We start from the raw sequence: 21,162 nt of genomic DNA, 5'->3' as shown, positions 1-21,162 counted from the left end.
CAAACATCCCTAATTTCTTCAACTAATCCTTTTACGTCATGGACCTATTTTTTCAACATTTCAGTTTCACTCCTCTAATTTATCAGTTCCCATCTTAAACTAGGCACTCAGAACTGAAGGCAGCTAGGTGGTACAGTGGATAGAACGCTGGGCCTTAAGTCAGAAAGATCTGAGTTCAAATCTTGCCTCAGACACTCATTAGCTGTGGGACCCTGGGCAAGTCATTTAAACCTGTTTGCCTCAGTTTTCTCATATGTAAAATGATCTGGAGAAGGAAATGGCAAACCACTCCTGTATCTTTGCCAAGAAAACCCTGAATGGGGTCACAAAGAGTCTGAAGAGTCTGAAATGACTGAACAATACCCCAGAACTGAATACAGTTCTCACAGATGAGGTCTGACAAAGGTAGACTAGCATAACCCCCTTTTAGGGGGCAGCATGGTACAATGAATAAAGTGCTAGACTTGGAGACAGGAAGACCATGTCAAATCTCATCTCAGACACTTACTAGCTTGTGACTCTACACAAGTCACAGCACCACTCTGTGACTAAGTTTCCTCATCTCTAAAGGGATGGAGTTGACCTTCATGACCTGTTAGTGTCCTTCCAGCTAGAAATTATCACGCTAAACCTGGGAGTTGTTCCTCTTTTAATGACAAAGTGGCATTAGTTTTTTTTTTTGGCTGTCACATCACACTTCTGACTCAAATTGAGCTTTCTGTTTACAGAACCACCCCAAAAGTTCTTCAGAACAAGTGGTATCTTAACTATGACTCTCCCATCTTGTACTTGTAAGATTAGTTTTTTTTGTACTCAAGTACAAGACATTCTCTTTATCCTTATTGAATCTCATCTTACTAATTCACCTCTATGCATTAGTTTGGCAGGAGTTTTTTGGATGCTAATTCTATCATCCATTGTGTTAGCTATCACTACCAGCTTTGTATGACCTTTGAATGAAATGAATTGCCAGCTATGCCCTTATTCTACATAATTGATAAAAATGTCAAATAGTACAAAGTCAACTTCAAATCCATAGAATATTCCATTGGAGATCTCTTGATGCTAGCATTGAACAATCAAAAACTTCTCTTTGCATCTGCCCCCATAACTAGCTCAAAATTAAAGTAATTATATTATCATTTGGTTCGCATTTCTCCCTCCTCTCAGTAATAACGGTATGAAGAACTTTATCTAATGATTTGTTAAGATCTAGGTAAATTATATACACAACATTCTTCTCACTACTAGTTTCCCTCATGTCCCATATGTATGAGGGACACATGGTTGAATAAGAGCCTTTAGAGAAACATTTTGATCTACTGAAATAAATGATTTTTAAAAGAGTCAATTAACAATAAGAACAATGGGATCTTTTGTTTTGTGCATTATTTGGCTTCAGCAATGTAGTTTCCTATAGAACGTTATTCACAAAATACCATAATCACGATGTCCTTAATACATGTGTATTATTTCTAAAGATTATTTTAGGTAATTTAGATTATTACTTTAAAGATTACATAAGGATGTGAAAATAAACATTAGGGTCAGTGCTACTGATACACCTTTGATTGTCTTTTTCAGCAATAATAAAACTATGATTTTTTTCCCCCAGGATATTATACATTTCTCTCTTACATATTTCTTGGGAACGAAATCCTAAATGTCATGAAAATTGTATTCAGCATGAACCTCTTTTACGTATATTTCGTATAGTTCAAGTCTTCTTCCTACTTTGTTTTCTTTAGAATCATCTCTATATCTTCATGTAGCATATTAGGGATTTGATATTAGATTAAAAATGTATAGTGAATGATGGAGAAATTGATAGCTCTTTTTCTATATTTCATTTCTTCATTGTGCTTTTTAAATGCTCAGGAAATGATCTAGCTTTACTGGATTTCTTACGAAGTTTTCTGTAGTCTTCTTTCCTTACACTGTTTCTTACCACTGTATGAGGAGACATTGCTCATAATCTTCTACCATTATCCTTCAGAATTTTACATCTAAGTTCATATTCTAAAGCATGACAGTCATTGACTACTATATGTCCTAGCTTCTCAATGAGGGATATTGCTCCCTGGATGATGTGGCTTCTCACTTCTTTTGTTCTTATTGTGGAAAGCAATTTGGGGAATTGGGATAATCTGTGACAACATATGTTCTTTTATCAACTTCTCATTTTTTTGGTGTCAATAGGTCAGATAAAAATGTTTTAATTACATGTGTATATTCTCATTTTTATTCTCCTAATTTGGCACTGAATTGATCTTATCTCTCATAAATCAATGGTCTGACTATACAAAGACAGCTGACTCAAAATCAACCATACTTTAGTAATCATTGGCTTCCTATTTGATAGAATAAAATTGATAACATTTTTTGTGATATTATTTGGTTCTTGCCATGTACAGTATCTCTGGACTTTCTTCTTGAAGAAGATGATGATGATGAAAGCAACTGTGACATACTGCTAGACTTAATCCAAATTAAGAATACATAGTTTCAGATCCACCTGTGACATTCTCATTCATTCAAGTAAGGGTAGAGATATGGATGATGATCTTGCAAAGGAGATAGGAGTGGCTATGGAAAGGTAGGAGGAGAACAAAGAATGAGAAATATAACAAAAAACTCACAGAGAAGAACAATCTCTTCAAAAGGAAGGAATCATAAACAATGTCAAGTGTTGCAAAAAAGTCTCAACCTAAGCCTGAACAGGTACTCTCTGTATGACCTAAGTCAAGTCACTTAATCTTCCTGACCCTCAGTTTCCTCAGTCATCAAATATGGGGATTAAACTGGATGACTTCTTAGGTCCCTTCCACCTCTAGGAGTCTGTGATCACAAGTCTATAGAAAAGTCCAATGGATCTGAAGGCAATTTCTGTAGAGTAATTAATACATATTGTAGGAGTTTCAGGAGTGACTGTGTGTTAAAGGAAAGAGATTAGGTATAGGCAATGTCTTTCAAGAAGCCTAGCAGTAAGGGCTGTATCCCAAAGAGATCATGCAAGTGGGGGAAGGACCCACATGTACAAAAATATTTATAGCAGCTCTTTTTGTGGTGGCAAAGAATTGGAAATTGAAGGGATGCCCATCAATTGGGGAATGGCTGAACAAGTTGTGGTATATGAATGTAACGGAATACTATTGTGCTGTAAGAAATGATGAACAGGCTGACTTCAGAAAAACCTGGAAAGACTTGTATGATCTGATGCTGAGTGAAGTGAGCAGAACCAAAAGGACTTTGTACACAATAACAGCCACGGTATGTGATAACTAATATTGTTAAACTGAACCCTTTTCAGCATTACAAGGATCTAAGACATCTCCAAAGGTCCCATGATGGAAAATGCTAACCACATCCAAAGAAAGAACTATGGAGTTTGAATGCAGATCAAAGCATACATACTATTTGCTATCTTTTTTCTTCTGTTGCATTTTGTTTCTTCTTTCTGGTGATTCCTCCTATTAGTTCTAATTCTTACTAACAAACATCATTTAATAGGAATGTATATGTATAGCTTATATCAGATTGTGCACCATCCTGGGGAGGGTGGTGGGGAGGAAGGGGGAGAAAAATTTAAAACTCAAAAGCTTATGGAAGTGATGGTTCATAATTCAAGTAAATTAATTTTAAATAGAAGAGAGATGATGATGATAGGCTAATGGTGTAAAAAGGACACAGTTTTATTTTTGTAAGTATTGGAAAATTTGTGCATATTCATAGATAGATGAGAAGGAACATAGGATCATAGAATTTGAGACAAGAAGTACTTTATTTTCGTAAAATCAAATCCTTTCATTTTACAGATGGGCAAACTGAGGCACAGGGAGGTTAAGTGACTTGCTCAGGGTCACACAATAAGTGTCAAGGTAGAATTTGAATCTAGGTCTTCCTGATTACGAATCTAGGGCACTATCCACTACACCATGCCAGTGAAGTGAGAGAGAAGAGAGGTCATGTTTTATTTTATTCTCTTAACGTCCGATTACTTTTACTAAGGCTGGATTACATAAACTTTAAACCTAAAATTCTAGGAATGTTCTAAATACTTGTCTGATAGTAAAATGGTTGCATTTATCATGACTCCAAAAGATCAATATTTCCATATGAAAATTAAAGTCTCACCTATGGGAATGTTTCTAGTTGGTTATTTGATTGGCAAACTGTACTGGTACTTTAACAAAACCAATTCTTTCTTTCTTTCTATTTTTTTTAATCCATTGAGTTCAATTTTGTTTAGAAGATTAAGCATCTCTTTGGAGAGCAAAACACCTAGATCAAATCTGACATTGCATTAAATTTACAGGCCTATGCTTTCTGGTTTAGTGGTTATGCTTTAATAATATTTTGTGGCAGTAACAATATATTACTGCCTGACATTCTTCACCACCTCCCCCAACTCTGACACCCTCTCCTCACCCTGAATGGGCACGTAAGAAAGGGGGAAAACAAAATTTTCTAGAATGGCATCAGAGGAACTCAATGTTTAACTCAAGATTGTTATTTTTAAAGGAGGGAGAGTACACAACTATTTCTTTTTCACTTTGATGTTTTATAAAAGGGTTAAAATATTTAGAATTGGCTGACTTCCCTTATATACCCACTCATATCCCCTGAAAAGTTCAGCAGTTATGATATTTATAAAGCTGACTGGATTTGTCATTGACCTAGCTACCTAGATTTGAATCTAGGTATAGTTGAATTGACTGAATTAAATTTTGAATACCTGAGAACCAGTTTTCCAATGGATGAATTATCCAAGCTCTTTGATTCTCAGACACTAAAACTCAATCTAATGAAAGGGGGATGGTTGAAACTCAACTTGGACAATTTGGCATTTTATAGCATCTGTCATTGAAGACTCATTCAGAAGGATGTTCTAACTCCAGGCTAATACAATTTTGGTTTGATACGAATTTCAGTTATCCATTCAATTACTTGCCTTCACACCATGGATAACCAAAAGTGAACTATAAAATCTCACATGTAAATTAAATATCTCAGGAGTAAGTCATCTGGGAAACATGAGAAAAATGGAGGGAAGGCTCTGTGAACAATTTGGAATTCAAAGTAAATGATGACTTTATCCCATAGGAAAGGTTCTCTACTTAATGTATAGAGTTGTGCTTTCATCAATATTATATTCAAAATGACTACCTTTCTTACTAGATATGACTAAATGATTAGGCTTGGTCTAAAGTGATTCTGGTCTCTTATAATAGTGCTATATAAAATTAAATATGTCTTTAGCAATAATTTTTCAAGAATTTACTCATACATGCTAGTGATTAAGATGTGCTTGTACAGAAATCTCTTGCCTTCCATCTCTCAGCTCTGTTTGTCTCTCAGGCAATTCATGGCATTTTCTTGAATTTTTTTCCTAACTCATAACACATGAAAAGAAGGGTAAACCTGTGACTTTTAAGAAAATCAGAATGATGGAAAACTTCTCCAAAATCAAAACCCTACCCACATGGCCCTGTTAAGTAAAACAACAACAACAACAACATCAAAAAAAAAAACAATAACCCAACATTCCCTCCTCTTTAAACATAACGCCTGGGTAGACAAATGGTGAATGCCAGTAGTCATATGGATTATACTGTCATTATGCTGTAAGCTATTGAACAAACACTGGAACATCTGTTGGAACCACAGGGGTTGTATGCAGCAAAGCAGCATCACAATTTCCAAACTCTTGATACATTAATCTTTTGTGATTTCTTCAAAGCCGTTCTTTATATTACTACAATGTAAGGCGGCAGTAGGTACATAGTAGGATGGGAAAATGAAGATTAAGTAGATAATGCATGGAACAATTTTGAGGAATAGATAGACTGAAGGAAACATTACCAGATGCACATTACTATAAAGTGAATACTGCTTCAAGTTTAATGCAAGGAAACCAAATAGCAGCAAACTATTCCCCAAAGGAGCTCAACGAGGGGCTTCAAATGAATTCAGTCAAAAGCAATGAATCAGTTAATGAAAAGAAGGAGCCACTGAAAATTACAACTGTGATTTTTTTTTAAAGTTTGTTGTATACTTTCTAAAGAGTACAATTCTTTAATAAACTCAAGTCCCCTGCCTACTCTTGTTTTTGAACACAAGGAACAATTTCCTGATAAGATAGGGATGATATCAAATACAGAAAGGAAGGGGGAAGGGGGTGAAACTCATGTAATGGCACTAATCTTCAATATCATTTTGGTGACGAGTTGATCCCTGGCTTCTCAGAGTGTCTGTCATGTATTTCAAGATCTGGTAGCTTTTGCAAAGCTGTAAAGACCCATGAATACAAGCCTGGTAGCATATTTCAGACATGCTGTCTGAAGGGGCCAAGCTTAAATAAGTTATCACCAGAAGGCAAGAAATAAGGGGGTGATGATTTTTTCTTCTCCCCACAACAGCTCATTAAAAGACTACCAAGGCTTAGAGTTTGTGTTTTCAAACCTACGAGGGTGGAAGAGAGACCCACATTGTTGATTACAGATCTTGGAAATAAGTGTATTTGCTTTGGGGCAACAGTTGGAAAAATGATGTACAAAAATATCTTGAGAGTTGTCTAGTTAAAAGTTTACAATTATGGAAAATAGTTTCTACAAGTAAAGGATAAAGAAAGTTCTGAGTGTCTTTCTGGGGAAAAAAAAACTTAGGGGTGACTATGATTTTCCTTATCTAAGTTAGGCACTTAGGAAACGACATTAATTTGCTTAGATTGCATGTTAGGCATTGTTTTGGGCATGAGAGACTGGGGGGGAGCAAAGGGATTCGGTAAATCTCTACAAAGAACTGGGAGAGAAATAGGGTTAATTGCAGCTCATATTTGAGACAATATACATAAAGTGCTTTGCAAATCTTGAAGTCCTATATAAATGTGGAATTGTTGTTGTTGTTGTTGCTTTGTAAGATTTACAAAACACTCCCTCACAACAACCCTATAAAATAGGTGATGAGATGATGTATTATTGTTCCTACTTTACAACTGAGGATGCTAAGTCACAGATAGATATTAGAGCCAAGATGCAAACCTAGGTTTTCTCATTCCAAATCCAGTGTCCTTTCCACTACAACACTTGCCTCTCAGGAAAAATAGAAATAATGGTCATTGTTATTAGTTAGCTGAAAATCACAGCAATTGGGTTTCTTTGTTTTTTTTTTATTTAGCTCTGATTTGTTTGTCAATATCTTTCTTTGCTTTTTTATAAAATAGGGTCAATATTTGCTCATCTGGATGATTCTGAGCACAGGAAATTCCTAATTTCCTCCACAATGCAAATTTTTACTGTGAATTAGCCTTCTGAGTCTGGTGATACTTTTCAGGATAGCAAGGATTCCAAGCTCCCTTAGCAAAAAAAAAAACACACACACACAAAAACTCCTGACATAAGGAGTAAATAATGGCATTCTCCCTGAAGTCAGATGGTACAACATTTAGAAATCCCTGCTGTTGGTTTTGAGCTGTAGCTTTGCCCTCTACAATAATGAAAAAAAAATAGCTTGAGTTGGGTTGCATCAAACCCTTACATAACACTTTAAAGGCTTCATGGAACACAAATCACAAAACTTTTATATTGTACTTTACCATTATAAAACCATGGCATATTCACCATTGTACCACTATGCCTATGTATCTATATATCTATACATACACACAGTTTTATATATATTTATGTGTACCAGTATACCATTATATATTTATATATATTTACCATATATATATATATATATATGTGTGTGTGTGTGTGTGTGTGTATGTGTGTATGTGTGTGTATATATATAAAATATATATATAATATATATATATATATATATATATGTATATATATATATGTATATTTCTCATTTGTACCTCAAATGAGCTATCCAAAAAATTAGGTAAGAAAAGTCTTATTAGTCCACTTAGGTATATCAATTAATTGACTTGAGGTCAAATAACTAAAAAAATGCCAGGGCAGATTGCAAAGTAGGCCTTCTGAATTTAAGTGGAATGCTCTATTCCACCTTGCTGCCACTGGACACATTTTGATTTTTAAACAGAGTAGTGACCCTAACCCAAGTAGGAAGGTAATACAAGGATTTCAATCAAGGTTTACATTAGATCAAAGTTTAAATAAACCAAGTTTGCCTTTGTGGCCTACATCCTTATATTGGGCTGAGGCCTGACCCAATGAGATGGGAAAGTTATTGGTTCCCTACTTGAGGTCAAGAAAAGCCGTACACTCTCTATTAGCTCTAGTGTTAGGAACCTGTCTAGGTAGCCATACTTTGGCAATTATTGATGGCCTGCCTTTTTGTTGTGAGCGTAGGTGAAATAACTTGCCCTCCGTTTAGAATCCAAGGTCTTAGGAAAGTGGGCTCTAGTGAGTTATAAGGTTGAATTGAAGAAGTGTCTTTCTGTTGTTCACAAGGCAAGTCTATTTAAATTCAAAACTGAGTTGTCCCTTGAAAGGCAGAGTGGGTAAAAACAATTAGCACATATCTTATAATGTCAAAACTGGGCTATTACTGCTCCCTCCTCGCAAATGTATATAGAGAGTCTCTTACATGTGACCTGATGAGCCACAGTATTATTCTGGCAGGGTTCACTGCAAATTTATGTTATCTAATCTCAACTGAGTCTTCAACGTAGTCAGGAAATCCTACTCCTTACCTAAGTGAATAGTGCACTCACCACAGCAGCTGTCTAAATCTCTCTTCAAGTCACCTATGGCATCCCTTGAATACCTTGACTCATACTAGACCAAAAAAAAAGGCGGGCATTTGCTGTGAACTCTCTCTGTTTCTTCTCATCTCACATTTCCCTGATAAAATCCCCCATTATTTCATCCTTCACTTCAGTCTCTTATGAAGAAGTGGCCCTTCTTCCTATTAAGCCAACACCTCTGCCTATACCCTTGATTCCCTTCTGTGTTCTCCAACAGTTTGTCCCCATTATCATTCCCTTTCTCTAATTTTCAATTTCTATCTATTGGATTGTTTCCCTGCTGCCTATAAACATGCCAATGTATCCTCCATCCTTAAAATTCCTCATCATATCCTGCCATTTTCACTAGGTATCATCTCACACACCTTCACCTTTGGCTAAACTACTAGCAAAAGCAGGCTACACTCAATGTTCTCAGTTCATCTCCTCTATCTCTCTTCTAAACCCTATGCAATCTGACTTTAGATCCCATCATTCAACAGAAACTGCTCTTTCCAAAGGCAACAATTGTTAAATTGTGTCTCACCTCTCCTCTCCATCTTCCAGTTATCAAAGTGATTTTATTACAATGTAGGTCAGATCTGCTCAACCCCCTACTCAATAAATTCCAAAGCCTGCTGTGGCTTTTCTGTGTGACTCCTCAGTTTGGCATTTAAAGGTCTTCACAATTTGCCCTCTTCCTATATTTTAGTCTGTTTTAGACCAAAATCAGAGTTACTTAGAGACAAAGCTAGCTGGCAGAATCCAAACTCTTGTTAACTACCTCAGTGTTCTTTCTACTATGTCATAGTATTTCCATTTGAATCACATTTCTATTCACCAACTTCTCATATTTCTAGTTCTCAGGTGCCATATTATTTGAATTCAGGTGGGTTTCCTCTAAAGTTTATTTCTTAGATGGTAAGACTATGTTTCTGAAGAACTTAAAAGGTCCCAGGGAAAAAGGTGAAACACAATGAAAAGGGAAGAATTGTCTTGACTGTTTATGGATTTTTATCAGTCTTTTATACTTTTTAGAAATATTTTTATAAAAATAAAAGACTTGGTATTGAATATAAATATACATTATATATACTATATACACATATATATGTATATATACATATGTGTGTCTATCTGTCTATCTATCTTTCCATATACCTATCTATTCCGCTTTGAGTTCTTGCATAGGAACTATGTCCTTCCTACCCAAATTGGTAATTTGTAATCCAATTTAGTCATTCTTACTCTATCGCTTTGGGAATACTTGCTGTCCAGATCTTGGATCTGGTCTGGACAGAAACTCTTCCTAAGGGGATAGAATAAGATTGTAAATGCTAGCTGAAGAGAGAGTATATGCTTAGGGAAAGTTAGTAGAATATGGTATTTTTAAATGGATTTGAATGGATTAGTGGACAGATGACAAAAAAACCCCTAGAACTTGGGAGTTTTCTTCTAAGGTATGCAACTAAAACCAGAAATATACGTGTTTTTTTTTTAAAACCATGGTATTGAAGAAAGAAATTGTTAGTAATGGCTCACATATAGTGTAGTGTTCTAGAAAATCCTGTCCTCATAACAATCTTTTGAGGTAGGTAGTCTAGGCATTATTATCTCTTTCTGGAAAGTTGGAAAACTGAGGTTCATGGAGGTTAGGTGAGCTGCTCAAAAGTCATCTTTCTCTCTCTCTCTCTCTCTCTCTCTCTCTCTCTCTCTCTCTCTCTCTCTCCTCTCTCTCTCTCTCACACACACACACACACACACACACACACACACACACACACACACACCACTCTGCTCTGACTCTACTGCTCTGACTGGTTTCAATTTCACAGAATAAGATGCCTCCACTCTAGGTTCATGCTGGTCTCCCCTCTCCTATTTCCTGCCTCCTTCTCCCTTACTCCCATTAGATTATAAGCTTTGGGTTCCACTTCCGAGAGCCAAGATGGCGGAGTAAGTCACTCTCATGGTCCCTTGTTAACCGCTAAAAGCCCAGAAAATATCACCCCAGGAAAAACCCTAGAACAGCTGAACCAGAAGAAAGATGAGGTGCACCAGTCCAGTAGCCCAGGTAGCTTGAGGGATTAACGGGAAAGGCCCCTCTTGCCCTGGGGGAAGGGGAGCATTACAGTACAGGAAGCATACCAGCAAGCTAGCGGAAAGCCCCACCTCAGCATGCCAGGGGGAGATCCTGAACCCCAAATGGTGGAGCAGGCAAACACCAACACCAGGACCCCTGAGTGCCTCAGTAAGGGCAGGGGAACCAGTGAAAACCAGCTCAAAAAACCACCATATGCCTCTGTGTTCTAAGGCAACCAAGTCTCCTGGTGCCTCAGCAAAAGTCTAGGAATTGCTTGAAGGGTTCCCTCCCAGGCAGCGAAACATCCATCTGAAAGGAGCCAAAAGTGAAAGGAAGGAAAGACAGGGATGAGCAGGCAACCTCCAGGGGCCAGACTACCCAATCCTACCCCTAGAGTTGCAGTGTTGCTGATTCCAGACCAACACCAGGGAAGCTGCCAGAACCCTAGAGCCTCCAATAGCCAGCATTGGAGGCCTCAGCAGACAAAGCCAGTGACCAGGTCCTGGGCTCTCAACACAAGAAACCTGGGTCAGTGCACCCTGCTCCCCTTCAGGAGAGCTCAGTCTTTTTAAAGGCCAGGAAATAAGCAAACACTGTGAGCAAAAAGAAACATACTATAGGTTCTTATTATGGGAGTAGTGAAGATCAAGGCAGAAATTCTGAAGATGACAATATTGTCAACAAACCCATATTTGGAACCTCAAAAGGGAATATGAACTGGTCTGAAGCCCAAAAAGCCTTATTGGAAGAGCTCAAGAAGGATTTTAAAAGTCAAATAAGAGCAGTAGAATAAAAATTGGGAAAAGAAATGAGAGGTATGCAAGAGAGAGTCAATAGCTTGGAAAAGGAAGGACAAAAATTAACTGAGGAAAACAAGTCCTTAAAAAATACAATTGGCCAACTGGAAAACAATAAGCTGAGGAAAACAACTCCTCAAAAAGCATAGTTGGCCAAATGGAGAAGGAGGTACAAAATCTAATATAAGAAAACAACTTGTTAAAAATTAGAATTGGGCAAGTGGAAGCAAATGACTCTGTGAGAGAGCAGTCAAACAGAAACAAAAGAATGATAAAAACATAGATGAAAATGTAAAGATTTTAAACTCCCTGAAGGTCCTTATTTTTATTAATTGTATCCCCAGCACTTTAGCACAATGTCTGGCACAGAGTAAGTGCTTAATAAATGTTTATTGGATTGTATTGGAAGTGTAGTGATGAGACTCAGATCCAGGCTTCTTCTTCTTTTTTTTTTCTTTCCACTGAGTCTCACGTTCTATTAGGCTGCCTCTTTATTATTAAATTCGAAGAGCGGCTCAATTCAAAGAGATTCAAAGTTATGTCACACAGATAATAGCCATGGCTTTTTTTCACCCTATAGTCTGATAAAAATTCAGTATCCCCACAACTGAAACATGAGCAGCCATTGGAGGCCTCTGTGCCATGGTAACATAATTTACCATGTCATTATCATTGTTATCATGTGCTTAGCTTCAAAGCAAAAGGGCTATGGTGAGAAGTTATTGAAGCAGACATTTTCCAACACTTGTGAAAAAAAACACCAGATCTTCTGTCTGAATGCACAATTTTAAGAAAATAAGCTCACTTTGCAAAGGATTAAGTATCCAAAGAGTTTAGTTAAGGAAGACAATTAAGATTTTTCAGGCTCCTTCTGATATTATGTACTCCCTGCCCACCCTTCCCCCAAAGCAGTAACCCTCATCTATTTAACTTGGTTTAAATTACCTTTTTCTAGTGCTCATAATAATTGTCACTGATAGAAGACTTTAAAGTTGAAAATACCATTATGTAGATTATCTAGTTTGAGTTTTGCAATAACCTCATGAGGTAGATACTTCAGAAGGATCCGAGATGAAATCCTGGATGACTTAACCCTTTCAGCTCCAGAATTCCTATCCTGGGTTCATCTCACAATCCCTACTCCATGTCCTGATCGGTGGTACCTTGTGGGATTCTGATGGATCTACTCACCATCACTGTCATTTTCCAAACCAAATACTCCTCCCCAACCTCCACTCTCCTATATTTATTGTCTTCCTATATTAGAATGTATGCTTATAAAGAATGGGGACTATTCCAGGGTGAAGAACATTCGGCCTGAAGGCTACATGTGGCCCTCTAGGTCCTCAAGTGTGGCCCCTTGACTGAATCCAAATGTCACGGAACAAATCCCCTTAATAAAAGTATTTGTTTTATAAAACTTGGGCTCAGTCAAAAGGCTGCACCCAAGAACCTATGAGGCCACATGTGGCCTCTAGGCTGCAGGTTCCCTACCCCTGATAGTATTTGTATGTCTAGTGTTTAGTCCAAGGCTTGGCAAAAAGTATGTGCTTAATACATGCTTTATTCATTCAGCACAATTTTGCTACAGGGAAACTGAAGTAAAGAGATTGACTTGCTCATCTAGTAAGCATTTGAATTAGGATTTGAACCCAGGTATCCTTGACAGTTTTAAATTCTTTATCATTTAAGAAATTATTTTTAATTTATGAAACAAAACAAACATTTCCATAACACAGTACAATAAAAAAGATGATTGTACATGAAACTGCAAGTGTATTATGCACAATTTGCTTTTCCTTTCAAATGTGAAACAAAATTATTATGTAAATTTCTTTTTTTCTTCCCCTCCCAGAGATGGCTACCATTAGACACAAATAGGTAAATGTATGTAAAATTATTCTATACATGCTTCTATTTATCATTTCTTTCTCTGGACTGAGCATTTTTCTTTGTATGTCCTTTATAGTTAATTTTGGAATTTATAAAAGTCAAATAATTTATTCACTCAAAGTCATTCTTAAAACAATATTGCAATTACTGTATACAATATCCTCTTAGTTCTTCACATTTTACTCTTTGTTATTTTGTGCAATTCTTTTCATGTTTCTCTAAAATCATTGAGATCATCATTTCCTATAGCACAGTAGTATTCTATCATAATCAAATACCACAACTTGTTCAGCCATTTCCCATTTGATGGGCATTCCTGTATTTTCCAGTTTAGACCAGCCTCTTAAAGTTCTTAGCCTACCATTATTCCACTTAATAAGCATTATACTTTAGAAAATCCTCCAGGTAGTTCATAGAACTCAGACTATGGAATAACTACTGCTTCCTTAAGTATATAGCCAGCTAGGACTTCCTTGAGCAAAAATTCACATTTGGAAACATTCAGGCTGACCAAAGAGTCCCATGCTTCTCCTTATAATGGGTATTTTCACCAAAAATAGACTCTCCTTTGTTGTATTAGGTAGGAGTAAAAACAAGAAAGGAATGGCCCAGCCCCCCTTTTTTTCCTTATATAAGCTGTTCTTTACCCGTAGTACCTCAGAAATCTAGAGTTCCATCTGTGTGGCAGTAGACCCACTGATGGAACCTACCCTGGTAGATGTGCTTTGAAAGTTTCAGTGCCCAAACCTTTCATCACCCTGATGCCAACCTGGTAATGAGCCTCTCTGAACTTAACTAAACTGGTCCTCTGAGAACAGATAAATAGTTCACCATCGAGCCTGTACTTGCAGTATTTCAAGTAAAATCTTTGTAGGACCCTTTTCTAATTCTAGCATCAATCATTGTAGACTACAAACTATAGGAACTTTAAAAAAAGGACAAAATAAGTATTGAGTAGGTTATCATTCCCATAAATAATACCCCATCTTCAATCAAAATATAATGTTTTAACCAGGTGGGAATGCCCATTTGTAGTGATTTTTCTGGTTTAGACTGGTGTAAAGGTATCAAACACACGGCCGCCAACATTCATGCCCCTGGAACCAATTTAGAATATAATTGGGAAATATTTAACAAAATAAATAAAAGTATAATAAAACACAGATAACATTACATTGTAAAACTAAGTCAAGATGTGGTCCACAGGGATCATAATTGGACTACTGAGTGTAGAAAGACAAGGTGATTCCACTTCCACTGCCTCCATGGTCAGAAAAGGACCATTGCTTCCTTCCCTTTGTTGCTCTGAAGGCATAGCATGCAGGAGGTAGAGCTGGAATTTTGGTGCCAGCTGTCTCTAGAGAAGACTATTTGGGTCTGGTGTTGAGAAAAGGAGTGTAATAGAATAAACATTGAATTTCTAGTCAGAACAATTAAGTTCAGATCCTGAATCTGATGCTTATTGACTGTGAAGAAAGTCATTGAACTGCTATTGGCTTCCTATTTCCTCACTGGTGGGAATTATAACACTTTTCTACCAACTCACCTGCTTCTCATCAGAAATATTGTGAAGTAGGTAGTGCAAAAAGTGGAAAGCATTACATAAAAATGATTTATGATTATTATTATTTTCTCAAGACATCTTGGAGGAGACCAGTTGATATGGCAATGTTAGTTGGATTTTCTTCGCCATTCTGGATTTTCCATTATACACACACACACACACACACACACACACACACACACACACACACACACACATACACACACACACACACACAGAGTCACAGTGGCCAGAATCTAGGGCCATAGCTAATACTAGTGACTCTCATGGACACACACAAAAAAGTGAATGGACATAGCAGGATAAATAAAATGTTCTCTTTTTAGTCTTTAGCTAAGTCTGGAGTAATTCTTGAAATACAGAAATGATATTAAATAGGAATAAATCCTATTGTTTCTCATAAAAATCTACATTGTTCTATGAAATTAGGAAGCCAACAGCTATTGCCACTACTGCTGATAAGGGCATCAACCTCTACCCTACTCTACCTTACTTGGAGGCTGACTATAAGCACAAGATTTAAAGCAGGAAGACCCAAAAATTCTGGGCTAGGGTTTCTTACCTGGCCCAGAATACCTGAGTCACAGAACTAATTTTCTCAAAGAGGAAAAGGGGAAAAACCCCCAAAAAGCCTCATGAGACTTCTTTTTGATAGTTTCAGAGGTTGCTAGTCCCAGGGCTCTGTTGTTCCTGGGTAATTTTACTCTAGCTTGCAGTACCTGTGTTGACCTAAAGTGTGTATGTAAGCACCTGAGACTATCTTTTGTGCTATCCTGTGTTCCACTGCAGTGAACACAAATAACATGTGATGATAACTGTCCATCAGAAGATTGTGATTGCTACATATTTTAAAACCCTTCTGAGCCCCTCCTTAGTCTCTTAATTGGTACCTAAATCAGAGGACATGGAATTTTGATAATCAGAGCTCGAAGATCCCAGACACTGTTAAACAAGGAATGCGGTCTATAAAATAATGAAAAATGTGGCAGGCCTTGCTGGCTGATTTCCTTAAGTCTGCTTCATGCCATACTTACTAATGTAGACTATCCTAGATTGATAGCTATAGAACAAGAAGGCATCATAAAGATCATGTGATCTAACCCACTCATTATGTAGATGAGGAAACTGGTTCAGAGACAAGAAGGGATTTGCCCACGGTCACGCACTTAGCTAGTAGCAGAGCTGGGATTCAAAGTCGTGTCCTTTGCCTCCACATCCACCACACCACACTGCCATTATTGTTGGCCATAAGGACAAACAACAACAACAATGATGATGATGACACCACCTCCTTTTAGGGTGAGCACTTGCTTGAGCTATAGTGGTGGCAGCTGATGTTAGCTTCTCTTTCCACAAATGTAGATCTATTGTTATGAACAAAAGTGTCTGCGAATTTATGAATTTTTTTTGAGGAGGGGGGAGCCTTGTGACATAGAGCTATGATTATTGCAGCAGAGATTTGGAGAGAACTAGAAAAATCTCAAGTCATTTTTAGAAAGTTTCTATTACATCCCCCCTACACACACACACACACACACACACACACACACACACACACTCTCACATACACACTCTGCACACCCCATACACACCCTCCCCAACCCCATAATGATTCTATAAAACCAATATACATTCTGGAATAAGTCTTTCCATGATCATTTTCTTTTAGAAAATGAGTGTCTTGGAGGGTCAGGCGAACTGACCTCTTATGTGCTATAGTCTTTTAGATGTATAAACCTTAGTTATAGTCACCCAAAAAGGGATTCTAATACATTAGCTATGTACCAATAGTACACAATGCTTGTATGGATACTACCTTGAATGTCCTAGATACAGATTCCAAGTGTCAGGCTTCCCAAGGTGTTCTTTTATTATCCCTTTATGAGGATGATGGACATCTAGGTAGTGCCATAGTGCATAGAGTGCTTGGGCCTGGAGTCAGGAAGACTCATCTGCCTGAGTTCAAATCTGCTGTCAGACGCTTACTAGCTGTGGGACACTAGGCAAGTCATTTAACCCTGTTTGCCTCAGTTTCCTCATCTGTAAAATGATCAGGAGGTAGGAATGGCAAACCACTCTAGTATCTTTGCCAAGAAAACCCCAAATGGGATCACAAAGAGTTGGACACAACTGAAATGACTGAACAACAATGATGATGAGAAGCCTCTTTGCTAAGGAATTATACTGCACAGTCATATTAACAGTTTCCAACAAAAGCAATCATTGCAATCTTGAAGATACTATGCTGTTCCCAATAACATTAGAAAAGGGCCTTCTAAGAGAACAGTGTGGAAAATCTCTCATTTGGTAGATAGACACAATCAGAATAAAGTTATATTTGTACTCATGGATATTTGCAATGCTTTTGCCAATATTGCAGTATCCTAAGGCCTCTTATGAGGTGTGCTTGAATATGTTATAATGGACTTCAGTGTTATAATTACACTCATCTGATACCAAATGAGGGGATTTTGAATGACACATTACCATAACATGGCTGACTTTTCTTGCAAAATCTGCCCCCCCTTTTTTTTTTTAAACCACAATGCCTAATGTTGATGTAATTGTTACTTTGTAGCCTTGGTATGTGTGAATTAATCTATCTAGATTATGAAGCAGACATGTCCTCTGTCTGCTGACTTGGTTGGGAAAAAATCTTTAACGTGTGTTACACATATCTTTTATGTAATACTTCACCTCATTACTACTTTTATAAAGCCAATCACAGGGTTTGTTAATTCAAGGTGAAAGGAATTTAATCAAATAGCATCACAATATAAGTGATAAGAAAGATGTGTACACTCAGGGTTATCCCACGACCCAAGGCAAGAGGGACTATATAGAGGATCTTACACATGTTCTAGGTCATATGGTTGGTCACATACTTATGGAGTGTCTTTTGGGCAGCTGGGTGGTTTGCTGGATAGAGTAGTGGGCTTAGAGTTACGAAGACTTGAGTTCAAATCTGGTCTCAGACACTAGCTGTGTGACCCTGGGCAACTCTGTTTGCCTTAGTTTTCTCATCTGTAAAATAGCATCTACCTCCTAGGGTTAATGCGAGGATCAAATGAGATAATTGTAAAGTGCTTGGCACAGTGCCTGGCTCATAATAAGTGCTATATAAATGTTGTTTACTATTACTATTATTATGTTCTTTTATTTCAGCTGCCATTCATTACTTCTTAAGCAAAATTCTTAACTGAATTATGATCCAAAATTCCTTCCCTCAGTAGACTGGTTCTGCAATAGGTAATCCAATGGGAAGCTATTTATCATAGCACTAAAGTAATTGCATATATCTGGGGAAAGGAGATTCTTTTCAACCTTAATGCCACACAAATCAACTTGGAAGAAAGACTGAAAAAGATTAGGTTAAGCTGGTGAAGATGGCAACCTTTGCCCTAATTCCCCTAGTCATAAAAAGCAGCTGTACTCATTTATATCAGAAGCTAATTTTTGAGCGACACAGTGATGCAATCTCAGACACTATGATCTTTTCTTAAACCGTTGCAATGACTAAATCTAGCTCATTCAAGAGGTGCCACTGAAGTGATTCATATAAAAATGTGCATACAAGAAAATCATACTATATCATCTAAGAAATTCCTAAATTTGCAGGGCTGAGACAGATGGAGCAGCAATTCAACCTAAGCATCAATTGTCTCATTGAGATGTTAATTATATGAATTTTAAAACTAAATGATGATTGAGAATGCTGGTGAAGAGTGTGCTTTTAATAATCCCAGAAATTCATGGCATGTCTATTTTAGGTGAGTGGTGCTGGTAAAGGATCTCATTATGTCTAATATTAGTGTCCAGAGAACTTCCAGGTATGTAAACTGCCTTTGTTTTGTTTCAACTTCTAAGTTTCTCAATACATGAAGTCTAATAAACAGGGCTGGTAAAATCAAACTCTTCAATAGGCCCCAAAGCTGCCATCATAAGCACACCTTGCTTGGGATTCAGGGCAGACATTGTACTCTATCGTTTACTGGTATTTAAGGCTGAAGCTGCTCTGAATAAAGGGGGGGAAAGTAACTGTAGACTTCTCTTACCAGAAAAGATGAAGGTAGAACTAGAAATGGGTGAACAGGCAGGTATTTAACAAAACTGTCCTTTTCTGCTGCATAGCCATTTTTTAGCTTGTCCTATACTAAATGGCTGAAATATAAAAACTACCTGAACATAAAAGGAGAAAGCCTTATCCTGCTCTTAAAAAAACAGCCCCTGGATAGAGCTCCAGCCTTGGAGTCAGGAAGACCTGAGTTCAAATTCAACCTCAGACACTTGACACTTACTAGCTGTGTGACCCTGGGCAAATCACTTAACCCCAACTGCCTCACCAAAAAAGCAAAAAACAAAAAAACCCACAAAAAGCCCCCCCCCAAACACCCCCAAAGCCAGTTGCCATAGCACCCCCTTATCCTGCACTCAATTCCTGTGGTCTGCTACAACTACAAAGCTTTCTACAATGTGGCTTTCATTTATTTTTCTAGCTTTATTTCACTTTGTACCTCATTACTCCACATTTCAGCCAAATCAAAGTACAAAAAGTTTTCAAAACTTGATTTTCCTCTGCTTCTGGGAGGCAAGATGGCAGAGTAAAAAGGTAGTCACCGTCACCCTCCCCTGTCACCCTCTGAAAACCCAGAAAATGTCACCCCCAGGAAAATAAAGCCCTGGAACAGCTGAACTAGAAGAAAGACGGGGAACAGCAGTGCAGCAGCCCAGCAAACCAGTCTCCCAGTGCCTCAGCAGAAATAACAGAAGCAGCACTACAAAGGACCCCAGGCGGATAAGCACCCTGCAGCATTCATCTAAAAGGAGCTGAAGAATGCTAAAGGAAAGGAAAAGCAGGCAACCTGGAATTGCCTGAAAGTTCCAGCCTTGCTGATTCCAGCCCAACACGAGGTAAGCTGCCAAAGCCCTACAGCCTCCAAGTGCCAACATAAGAGGCCCCAGCACACAAAGCCAGTGACCAAGACCTAGGCCCCCCCCACACAAGAAGCTTGGGTCAGTGCCCTCTGTTCCCCAGAAGGAGAGCTCAATCTCTTTAAAGGCCAGGGAATAAGAAATTATGAGTAAAAAGAAACGTACATAGATTCATATTATGAGAAGAATGAAGATTAAGACAGAAATTTTGAAGAGGACAATTTTGTCAACAAACCTACATCTGCAACATCAAAAGGGAATATGAACTGGTCTGAAGCCCAAAAAGCCTTCTTAGAAGAGCTCAAGAAGGATTTTAAAAGTCAAATGAGAGAGGTAGAAGAGTCCTTCAAAAATACAATTGGCCAATTGGAAAAAAAGTACACTGAATAAAACAAGTCCCTAAAAAAACACAATTGGCGAACTGGAAAAAAGTACACTGAAGAAAACAAATCTCTTAAAAATACAATTGGCCAATTGAAGAAGGAAGTACAAAAACTAACAGAAGAAAACAATCTGTTAAAAACTAGAACTGGACAAATGGAAACTAATGACTCTATGAGAGAACAAGAATCAGTCAAACAGGAACACAAAAAATGAAAAAATAGATGAAAACATAAAATACCTTATTGGTGAAACTACCGACCTAGAAAATTGATCCAGGAGAGACAATTTAAAAATCATTGGACAATTGGAAAATCATGATAAAAAAAGAGCCTGGACAGTATCTTTCAGGAAATCATAAAGGAAAACTACCCTGAAGTCCTAGAACCAGAAGGGGAAATAACCACAGAAAGAATACACCGCTCACCACCTGAAAAAGATCCCAAATTCACAACACCAAAGAATATAATAGCAAAATTCCAAAATTGCCAGATGAAAGAGAGGGTGCTGCAAGCAGCCAGAAAGAAAAATTTAAATATCATGGAACCACAGTCAGGATCACACAGGACCTTGCAGCTTCTACATTAAAAGACCACAGGGCATGGAACATATAATATTCCATAAGGCAAAGGAGCTTGGATTGCAGCCAAGGATCAACTATCTTGAAAAAATGAGCATGATTTTTCAAGGGAGGAGATGGATATTCAATGAAATAGGGGACTTCCAAACCTTCCTGATAAAAAGGCCAGAGCTCAACAAAAAATTTGATCTTCAAGTGCAAGATTCAAGAAAGACATAAAAAAGTAAATGGGACAGA

The 21,162-nt window shown here is 37.6% G+C and overlaps 1 protein-coding gene across 1 annotated transcript in view; it reads right to left on the bottom strand.

Moving 5' to 3' along the window:
- The window catches only part of CHST9 (carbohydrate sulfotransferase 9), a 332,514-nt gene that overhangs the window by 205,264 nt on the left and 106,088 nt on the right, over positions 1 to 21,162 (bottom strand). The gene's annotated exons all lie outside the window — the stretch shown is intronic.

Source organism: Phascolarctos cinereus, unplaced genomic scaffold (assembly GCF_003287225.1).
Source record: "Phascolarctos cinereus isolate Bilbo 61053 unplaced genomic scaffold, phaCin_HiC Scaffold_4;HRSCAF=312, whole genome shotgun sequence".
NCBI lineage: Eukaryota > Metazoa > Chordata > Mammalia > Diprotodontia > Phascolarctidae > Phascolarctos > Phascolarctos cinereus.
The sequence above is the reverse complement of the archived record's forward strand: the minus strand, read 5'-3'. Positions and strand labels throughout refer to the sequence as shown.